This window comes from Rhamphochromis sp. 'chilingali' (genome assembly GCF_963969265.1).
Source record: "Rhamphochromis sp. 'chilingali' genome assembly, chromosome: 6".
NCBI lineage: Eukaryota > Metazoa > Chordata > Actinopteri > Cichliformes > Cichlidae > Rhamphochromis > Rhamphochromis sp. 'chilingali'.
In genome coordinates, this window is record NC_137933.1 from 6,964,938 (window position 1) to 6,975,420 (window position 10,483).

The window sequence follows — 10,483 nt, forward strand, 5'->3', positions numbered from 1 at the left end:
GTTCTCACTGATGGAAGGAGGTTTTGGCTCAAAATCTCACGATACATGGCCCCATTCATTCTGTCCTTAACACGGACAGTGTTGGGGAGTAACGGAATACATGTACCGCCATTACGTATTTAAAATACAAAATATGAGTAACTGTATTCCGTTACAGTTACCGTTGTGGAGATTAATTTGTTATCATATGTTACCTTATATATGAGATCAAAGTAGTTGCATTATAATATGGTATGTAGTTTTAGTTTGCATTAGACCTCTGACTTAGAAGAGTGTGAAAATCATTAGATCTGTTGGATTGACCTGTATTATGTTGAATGTCTTACATTGTTTCAAAGGAGTTGTTAGGATAATGGATGTTATTTTAATCTCACTGATATCATTTACATGCACTGTTGTAAGTTCATTATTACTTCATTAGTCTGCATCAGTTTATCAGTTTCTTAGTTTCTTAGTAAATCGGCTACAAGGTAATTCTCCACCAGCTTACTTTCTCTCTGCTTAAACTGTTGCAACATCACCACTCCACTCGAGCTGGACTGTTACATTCAGTTATGCACGTAGTCAGGCCTCACTAACGTGCACATATATACAGACTTATGTAACACACGCACGTTCCCTCACATACACACTTATTAACAAAGGGAGGTCGTCTCAGGACATCCTCTCTAGTGGACTCACAGTTTCACAAAATGCACAACAGATCACACACTTGTTTTTCTCTAAAAGTACCATCTGATGTCTATATAAGGAAGACTTTTGGGATTGTGGGGACTTGATATCATTTCCAGTAAGGTCTGTGTGACGTCATCATGAATAATATAAAAGATATGGAGAGCCGCCGCCCGGCGGAGATCTGTGGCTGTACGCTTGTCTTCCCATGCTTCTGTCTTAGAAGTGTGTAATAAAGATCACTATTCTGGCATCTACTGAGACCATGCAGTCGTTTGTCTTCTCCTCAAAACTCGAATCATGACATTTCTGGTGCCGAAAACCCGGTTTGGGGGGAGACTAATGGAGCCTGGCTGACGGTCTAGTGGTGTCAGACGGACGGCCAGGAGGCCGACTGAGTGATGGGCCCCGAAATAAGAGAGGTAAGCACCGCCTGTTGAGTAATGTCCAAAGGTGCTGAATTGGAGGAATTAAGATAAATTAAATGTTCACTCAGTGGGGCTTCTGTTCTGTCCGTGGTGATCTTGGGTAATTAGTTTGAAATAAGGAATATTGGTCTGTCTAAATTAATTGTTGTTTATTGTGGGAGCGAATTTTGAAGTTAAGAGGTTAAGAGGTTATTTTGAAGTTAATACGGTGTGTATTTGAGTGACTGGATGCCAGCTAGTCACACGGTAGTGTAGGGAAAATTTGGTTTTTATTGAGTAGCAAAAACGCGGTTTTGGGCGTCAGGTAATTAAACTGGGGGGCGGCGACCTCACAGTGATGCTTATAAATGCGGCGATGGTTTCCACAATCAGCAAAGAAAGAAAGAATGGAGGAATGGAAGAATGAATGGATGAAAGACTGGAAATAAAAACAAACGGACTGACTGGTAAAAGATGACAAGACTTGACCATGACTCAAGGTTAACCACCTCCACCTAGATAGGATAAAAGGGTGGATGAATTTATGTGTGTTTCTTTTTACAGGAGTAGAAGGATGACAAAATATTCGAGGATGAGTGAACCTGTAAATGCCATTTTTGTGTCTTGTGTTGCTTACAGAGGTAACTGCGCAGCGTTAACATTTACACTCCTCCTCTGACAGGAAATCTTTTTATAGCACCTCTGGAATGTGGATGCCTGACTGCGGTCAATGTGCTGCTAATGTTTGCTTTGCTTTGTTAAGAATGCGTGAGAAGGGTGCAGTAGAAAACAGACAAGTGACATGAAAACAAGTAATAATAACAAATAACTAATTTGGGGACAGTTTGACAGAGCTCACTAACTGGCCACTAGGGAGCTCTTGGTAGGGATACACAAGTGGAGTAACATTGCCCAAAGGGTGAATAAAACAAATTGTGGCAATAATAGTGATTTAATGATCAGAGAAATCCTGAACATGATACTTGTCTGTTGTGCTGAATCTTTTATTACTCTTATGATTTGCAGGTGGTTGTAAATAAGCTGTTTGCTTTAACAGGTTTGCTTTTTAGCTGAATTGCAAAATACAACTAGAACGATTAATTGAGACTAATCGCAACTAACCTGAAACTGAGGAGGTTCTATATAAGGAAGAATTAAAACAGGTATAAAGTGCATTTGATCTTTAATTGCAGGTGTGACCATGAAGATTTTTGGTACAGATTGCAGGTTGTTGCTCATTATTGAAGTGTGCTCATAAAGGCAAAAGCTATATAGGGGGTCTATGATTTGGTTTGTGTTTTAATATTTTAGGTATGGCAAAATTAAAGGTTTTTAGACAATTTAGGGGACCAGTGAGAAGCATAATTAGATGATCAGAAACTGAGTACTACACTTAAGTTGGAATTAAGAATGCCCAATTTGTTTTGAGGTCTGTTGTTCATTTTTATACACACATTGCAAATGTGCTTATAAGGAGCTGGCACTTAGTCTATGAAGGTCAAAAGCTTCATCCGACAACGGATCGGATTGATATATTGGAGCTATTGACTTCACGTGCAGAGGGTTAAATGCATGCACGCTTACACACATAGGCATAGCATAGGATTGGAATAAACAAAGTCAACAACATTAGGTTAGGAGAGCCAGCGCAGGAGAGGTGTTGGCTTTCTGTCTCTTGCAGAGAAGGGAGCAGACACCAGACGGGGACACGGAGATATGGGGACCCTTCACAGCAACTGGGGTCAAGTGTCATGGCCTTCATTTCCATTTAATACTTGTACAGCTGCTGTTGTTGTGTATATATATATTTATATTTCTTCATACATTCTTATGTATTTCTATACTGTGTATTGTGTATTTTGTTGTACAGTTATTTTATTTTATTTTCAACTTTAATTTATATATTTTATTTTATTCCTTCCTAGTTAAATTTACCCTTTTTAATTTTTATATTTATTTCCTATCTTCATAGCCTTTTCTTTTTTCTTTAGGTCACGAGCAGTTGTGTAAGCATTTCACTACATATCGTACTGTGCATGACTGTGTATGTGACAAATAAAATTTGAATTTGAATTTGAATTCTAAAGCCAGTGCTGTTTTTCTTTTCCTGTGTCTTAGTGCCTATAGGGTTAACTCTTGTTCTTGCAAATCCTTCTTCGGGTTTATTTTATCAGGTGATGTCAGGTGCGTGCAGGATAAAACAACACACTGAGCTGCAGACAAGAAAAAATTGTATTTGAAATTCAAAGGAGTTAAACCCTGCTCATGCGATTCTTTTTTTTTTTTGTTCTTCTAGTTTAAACAGTGGAAAGGCCTACAGTAGGGTGCTACATCTAGCCTCAATAGAATAGGCTCCAGCTCCCCGCGACCCTGATGAAGGATAAGCGAAAGAGAATTGATCGAAGAATGGTTTTGTGAAACCAGATGCTTAAGCACATCTTACACAAAAACGTACCTTCCACAGTTTGTACAGTGTACTTAACGGCCTGGCGACCTGGGGCATTCTACTGTATTTTTTTCTCTGCATCTCTGTACTATTGTATAGTGTCTTTACCTTACAATATAAAGTGCCTTGAGGTACCTGTTTTTGTGATTTGGTGCTACATAAATAAAAAAGAATTAAATATAATGCACACCATGAAATCACAACATGAAGTCACAACACAACTGATTCCAGAAGCTGGATGGAATGAACCATTTCTAAACAACTGCAGATTCCAAGATCATCAGTTTAAACAACTGCACACAAGTTATTCAGACATGTACTCACTTTGGGTCTTCTTTCGGAATGTGTTACTGTTACTACCCCAAAGCCTGCCATTACCTGGAAACTGCTGAAATACCAGCATCACTGTCCACAGTGAAGCTAGTTTTACACCGCCATGGACTAAGTGTGCGCCAAGAGAGAAAGAAGAATCTGTTCTAAAATTGACACCTTCAAAGTCAGCTGAAATCCCACATGGATGAAAAAAAACCTTTGGGAAAAAAGTTCTATGGTTGGATCAGAAAAAGCTTATTTGGTCACAATGAGAAGATGTATGTTTGGCGGAGTAAAAGTGAGGCTTTCAAATTTAAGAACATTATACCAATTGTCGAGCATGATGGTGGCAACATGATCTAATGCCGTTCTTATCTCAGTGGTGCTGATATATTGCAAAGATGTTAGAATAATGAAGGACTACCTCCAAGTTCTCCAACTTACAGATAAAACTGCAGCTACAGTTAAAAATTTGAAATAATTGGACCTTTAAACGGGACAATGATCCCAAACATCAAAACTGGGTTTTGGGATAAAGCAGGATAATATTAAGCCTCTGGAAAAAAAAATGAAGATATAAAACCAGAGTTATGCCAGAAGCTTGTTGATGACCATCATAACCTTCTGGTCAAGTTGCAGCTTGCTAGGGTCATTTAACCAAATATTTATCTATAATTTTGATCATATGTAGATCAGAGAGAATCCAAAATAAATTCAAACTTGTGCACCCATGTTTTATGTTTTTTAAAGTCACTAAGATGGATGCTGTACAATCCCATGATCCCATAAAAAAATTCAAATGAATCATTAAAACAGAAAGTACACCATGACGTTCATGCCCATGATAAGCCAAAGTAAACTCTTGAGCACAAATGTATGCATTTGGGAAATTCAAGTGGTTTGTCTTTTGTAAATTTTGTAAATTTTGTAAATTATTTTTGGGACCACCCTAATGGTGATGATTTTAGAGATGTTGAGGGCCCTACTTCCTATAGCACATAAAATATTTTCTCTCTGCACAGTCTCTGTTCTCCATACTGCCTGTGCTGTTTGTGGATAAGACTCCACAGCGCTGTACCATTGGGGGGCAGAGGGGCAGGTCAGAGTACAACATATCTGCGCCATTCACCCACAGCCATTTACCAGCCAGGAAACGCAGACCTGTCCACACCTAGGGGGGAAAAGCAGCTAGTGAAAATACATATATATAATATATTCATAGTCAATTATTCTGAGATTTTTATGTTGCCACAATGCAACATAAAAATCTCTTGCAGCTGAAAAAGCATTTTCCATAATATGCTATTAAAGTGTTATAAATGGCAAAAGACTGCAAATAAGGTTAAATATGGCCATGTAAATCATTTATACATATAGCCAGAATATGTTACTATTCTGCACTACACATATCTTGTATGGATTTCGCTTTTGATTCTGATTGATTTGATTCTTCAGTGGTTAGATGTTGGCTGCATGTTCTCATTCTAACCAACAACATGAACGCAAATCTCATGTAAACATTTCATGCATGAGTCACTGAATTTGAACCCACCTCTTCAGCATTGGCCTCCACCAACTTTTTCATTACATAATCGTAGTCTTCAGGCTGTATGCTGACCAAGTCGTAGCTTGTGGGTGAACTGAGTGCTCTGCAATGTTCCAGTGCTTCCTCCCAGGTTTTGTTCTCCTCTACGAGAACTAGGTTATCCTCCTCTACGAGAACTAGGTTGTCCTGTCCTGTCCTGTCCTGTCCAGCCCTGTAGCAAAGGAAGGGAAACCGAGAGGAGCAGTCTTGGGTAGTCATGTTTTTGCTGAGAGACGAGATGGAGACACAGTTTTTACTGTTATCTGGCTCATCCGGTGCCCAGTTTGTGTAGTTTGACAAGCCTGCACTCCATTTCCACGTTTGCCCTGCAGAACACAATGAATTTTTTCCACACATAGATAAGGTTAATATATGTTTACTGTTTCTCAAGTAATCAATCTGTTCCACCGCCTGCTTTAAGGCTAAAATGGGCAGGGAAAAAATGCCCAACTCTACAGATTTGAATAAGTTACTTAGCTTAATTACCAGATTACTTAGTAATAATGGATTGGCTTTATATAGCGCTTTACAATACCACTATTCATTCACTCTCACATTCATACACTGGTGGAAGCAAGCTACCGTTTGTAGCCACAGCTGCCCTGGGGCAGACTGACAGAAGCGAGGCTGCCATATCGCGCCATCGGCCCCTCTGGCCAACACCAGTAGGCAAGTAGGGTAAAGTGTCTTGCCCAAGGACACAACGACTAGGACAGAGAGCCCAGGGATCGAACCGGCGACCTTCCGGTTACAGATGCAATTCCCAACCCCCTGAGCCATGGTCGCCCCAATAGCAATAGTACTTAATAATTTATCATAAACTAAACAATCATGAATCTCACTTGTAAGACATGCTTAAGGATGAAGATTTTGCAAGCTATTATATTTTCAGCTACTGATATTGACTTAAACTGTGAAAAAAAAGCAAAGTAAAAAAAATGTGTGACCGAGTTATGGAACTACATTTTAGTTTACAAAACTGTAACAGGAGTGTTTGTCTTTACCATCTCTCTGGAGTCCAATCCAGATGGGAAAGTTCTGATCACCAAATAATGAATTCAGTTGGTCATAGTCTGACGAAGTTAGCAGACCACCTTTCTTCTCGCAGTATTTATGGGCATCATCAAATTTCATTGGCTGAGTTATAAGTTCAGTTGAACCTTCACACATGAAGAAGAATTTTTTGTCGCATTCAGCTCCATAAACCCTTTCAAGAGAAAGAATCAATACAACATGAAAGAATCTGATGCATTTAAAACTTAAGAGCCGCACTGTTATCTGAAGTATCTGGAGACACTGCAGCTCTCCAGCCTAAGTCAGGAAATGTGGCTAACTGGCAGCAGATTGTGGTTCTCTCAGCTAAAGGGAGTGGTTGAGAAAAATGAATCAAAGTGTTCAGCTGTGTTATAGGATTTATTGGTCGTGTAGTGACGCAAAAAATTTCCAGTGGTTCTGTTTATTACCCACTTCTTACTAGAAAACAAAAACTGAAGACTCTCTCAAAGTCTCTTTTAAAGTTAGCACACACCAATTTCATATAACAGATTTTTCAAAGTTTGTCCAAATACAGCCATTAATGTAAATCTAAAAGCTGTAACTTATTTGTAAATATTTACTAAAAATGCAAAAAGTATTTTTTAACACGTCTTTAAACAAGAATTAACAACAATCTCACATACCTGCCACTGTCAGAATGAACAGCACCACATGTTCTTTTTTCATCTGGATGACATTGTCCCCTGAACAAGTCCAAAAAATTATTGTTTGACCAACAGACCCATGCATAATATTCCCTCAAGTCCATTGCATCTGCATCGGATTTTGTATAGATGGTAGCCAAATCAGTCTGGCCGTAAAGTCTGTTGGAGGGGAGAGAAAGTTTGTAGTGATCGCTCAGAAAAAACCATTTTCTATTGCCTATTCCTTTGCTTATTCCCCCCCCCATCTGAAGTCTAAATTTTTGCATACCTCAAGTTTAACTGTAGCTGGTGTTGTACTACAAGTGTAATACTCTTCCCTCCTTCGGCTAAGGTATTTTGTGTTTAATGTAAGAAAAAACGCACTATTAGTGATGTTTTTAGCCATTGTCATGAATCGCTGTGTGGCAGGCAAGCAGGAGTGGTGGACCCAAAATGCAGAACTCAGACACGGAAGTGAAACTTAAGGCGCAGCTTTATTGCTGGGAAAAACCTCGTACAAACTAAACTCACCAAAAGAAAACCAAAAGTCAGAACAGAGGAACCAAGGACTGAAACACTGGAAAGAATCACTAAACTGGAGCAGGAGACCAAACACTAGGAACATAGAAGCAGAACACACAGCTAGTTGAGGGTACGACGCGACACTGACACAGAGAAACACAGGGCTTAAATACACAGACGGCAGTAATCAAGGGATGAGAGACAGGAGGGGAACACACCTGGGAGAAATCACAGCTGACGAGACAGGGGAAACGTAAACTGAGCACACTCACATACGACACAAACCTTCACAATAAAACAGGAAACTCAGACACATGGAACCAGACAAGACATTGAACTAAACAGACAGATTCACAAACAGATGGGGTGACACCATAGACAGAGACAGACTCAAAGGCAGACCAAATATAACACACAGAACTCAAACAATAATAATCATCATCATCATAAACTAGAAAATGATAACTAAAAGTGCTGGGTCACCGACCCAGGACCATGACAGTACCCCCCCCCCCTCAAGGGCTGGCTCCAGACAGCCCAGCAGAAACACAAAAACGGACCAAAACCAAAAAAGAAAAGCACCCAACCAGGGCGGGCGGAGGGGGCCCAGGACGGAGGGACAGAGTCCAAAAAGGCCCAGATGGCCAAGTTCAGGGGGCCGACAGCACAGGAGGCCAAAACAGTTCAGTTCCGGAGGCCGACCACGCAGTAGGCAGTGGCGTGGAAACAGTTCCGGGGGCCGACCGTGCGGACGGCAACGGCGGCGCGGATGCAGGTCCGGGGGCCGACCGCGCGGACGGCAACGGCGGCGCGGATGCAGGTCCGGGGGCCGACCGCGCGGACGGCAGTGGCGGCGTGTAGGAGGTCGTCCACGCAGAAGGCGGGGGTGACAACAGAAGTCCGGAGGGCGGCCACGGTGGTGACGATGCCCAACAAGAGGCCTGACAAACGCTCGATGATGTTGAGGCGGTAGTTTGGGACCTGAAGGTGGCGTGATCCCTGCGGCACCAGGCGAGGCGGAGGCTGGATCAGACGAGGCAGAAGCCGAGGCGGAGGCTGGGCCAAACGAAACTGGTGACGCTGAAGAGGAGGCCACTGCAGGCGATGCTGGAGATGATGCGGGGGGCTGGACCAGGCGAGGCAGATGAGGATGAAGCTGAAGCTGGACCCGGCGACGGCGTGGGTGGACCTGAAGCTGGACCCGGCGACGGCGTGGGTGGACCTGAAGCTGGACCCGGCGACGGCGTGGGTGGAGACACAGAGGCTGCAGACGGCGTGGGTGGAGACACAGAGGCTGCAGACGGCGTGGGTGGAGACACAGAGGCTGCAGACGGCGTGGGTGGAGACACAGAGGCTGCAGCTGGCGGCGGCGTGGAAGCCGGAGACGGAGGCGCTGCAGCAGGCAGTGTGGATGAAACTGTGGATGCGGCTGCTGCTGCGGGTGTGGATGAGGCTGCTGGTGGAGCAGCTGGTGGCTGGACGGGCTCCTCGGACCCCCAGCTGACGAGGAAGGTCGCTGGACGGGCTCCTCGGGCCCCCCAGCTGGCGAAGCAGGAGGCTGGACGGGCTCCTCGGTCCCCCCAGCTGGCGAAGCAGGAGGCTGGACGGGCTCCTCGCCCTCCAGCGAAAACAGTCTCAGGACCAGTGGGCACAGGGGCCCCTGGAACACACAGGACAAAACCAGCAGGCGCGGGGACCTCTGGCAGGCACAGATCGGAACCAGCAGGCACACGGGCCTCTGGCAGGCACAGATCAGAACCAGCAGGCGCGGGGACCTCTGGCAGGCACAGATCGGAACCAGCAGGCGCGGGGACCTCTGGCAGGGACAGGACAGAACCAGAAGGCACACGGGCCCCTGGCAGGGACAGAACAGAACCAGCAGGCACACAGGCCTCTGGCAGGCACAGATCGGAACCAGAAGGCACACGGGCCTCTGGCAGGGACAGAACAGAACCAGGCACACGGGCTTCTGGCAGGGACAGAACAGAACCAGGCACACGGGCCTCTGGCAGGGACAGAACAGAACCAGGCACACGGGCCTCTGGCAAACACATGGCAGACTGCAGCTGCACAGAGCATTGAGTCTGCTCAGGCAGCAACGGCCGGGTGCGGTCCTCAGCTGGCTTCTTAACCGCCAGGGGTCCAGAGTCTGCTGGGGGCTGAAACCCAGCCTCTGGGGAGGCCCTGGAGTGAATCTCAGTCTCAGAACTGGCCAGCTTTTGAGGACTGATAACAATATTGTTTGGTTTGTCTCTCTGATTAGGATTCAAGGTTGTGGAACAGTTCTGTAAGGGTTGGATAGACATAGCTTGCTGTACCGGAGGTGTAGGTGAAGATGATGGCTGTATAGGTGGCTGAGCTGAGGGCAACTGAAGAAAAGGACGGGAAAATGATGGTTGTGAAGTTGGAAACCAAGCTGACGATAAGGCTGATGATTCCTCTACCAACTGAGCTATTGATTGGGCTAAGGATTGAAATAAGGTTTGTAGTAAGTCAGGCTGTGGATGTGACTGTGCTATGGGAAGCGAGGCTGAATGTGGTGGAGGTGGCGACTGAGCTTCGGGCCGGGCGGCTAACAGAGCTTCGGGCCGGGCGGCTAACAGAGCTTCGGGCCGGGCGGCTAACAGAGCTTCGGGCCGGGCGGCTAACTGAGCTGACATAGCCCCAGAATAAACAGTTCCAGATGAAACAGTCTTAACTCCTGGGTCCGAAGGAGCATCAGAAGCACAGTCTTTTGAACCAAAGTGGAAACGATCGCTCTCAAAATGAATACTGTCATTTTCTGGAACAGGAGGAACAGAAGATCTAGAGTTCATGAAGCTGACGTTAGCGGCCTTGGGGGAAACGGTACGTTTATCCC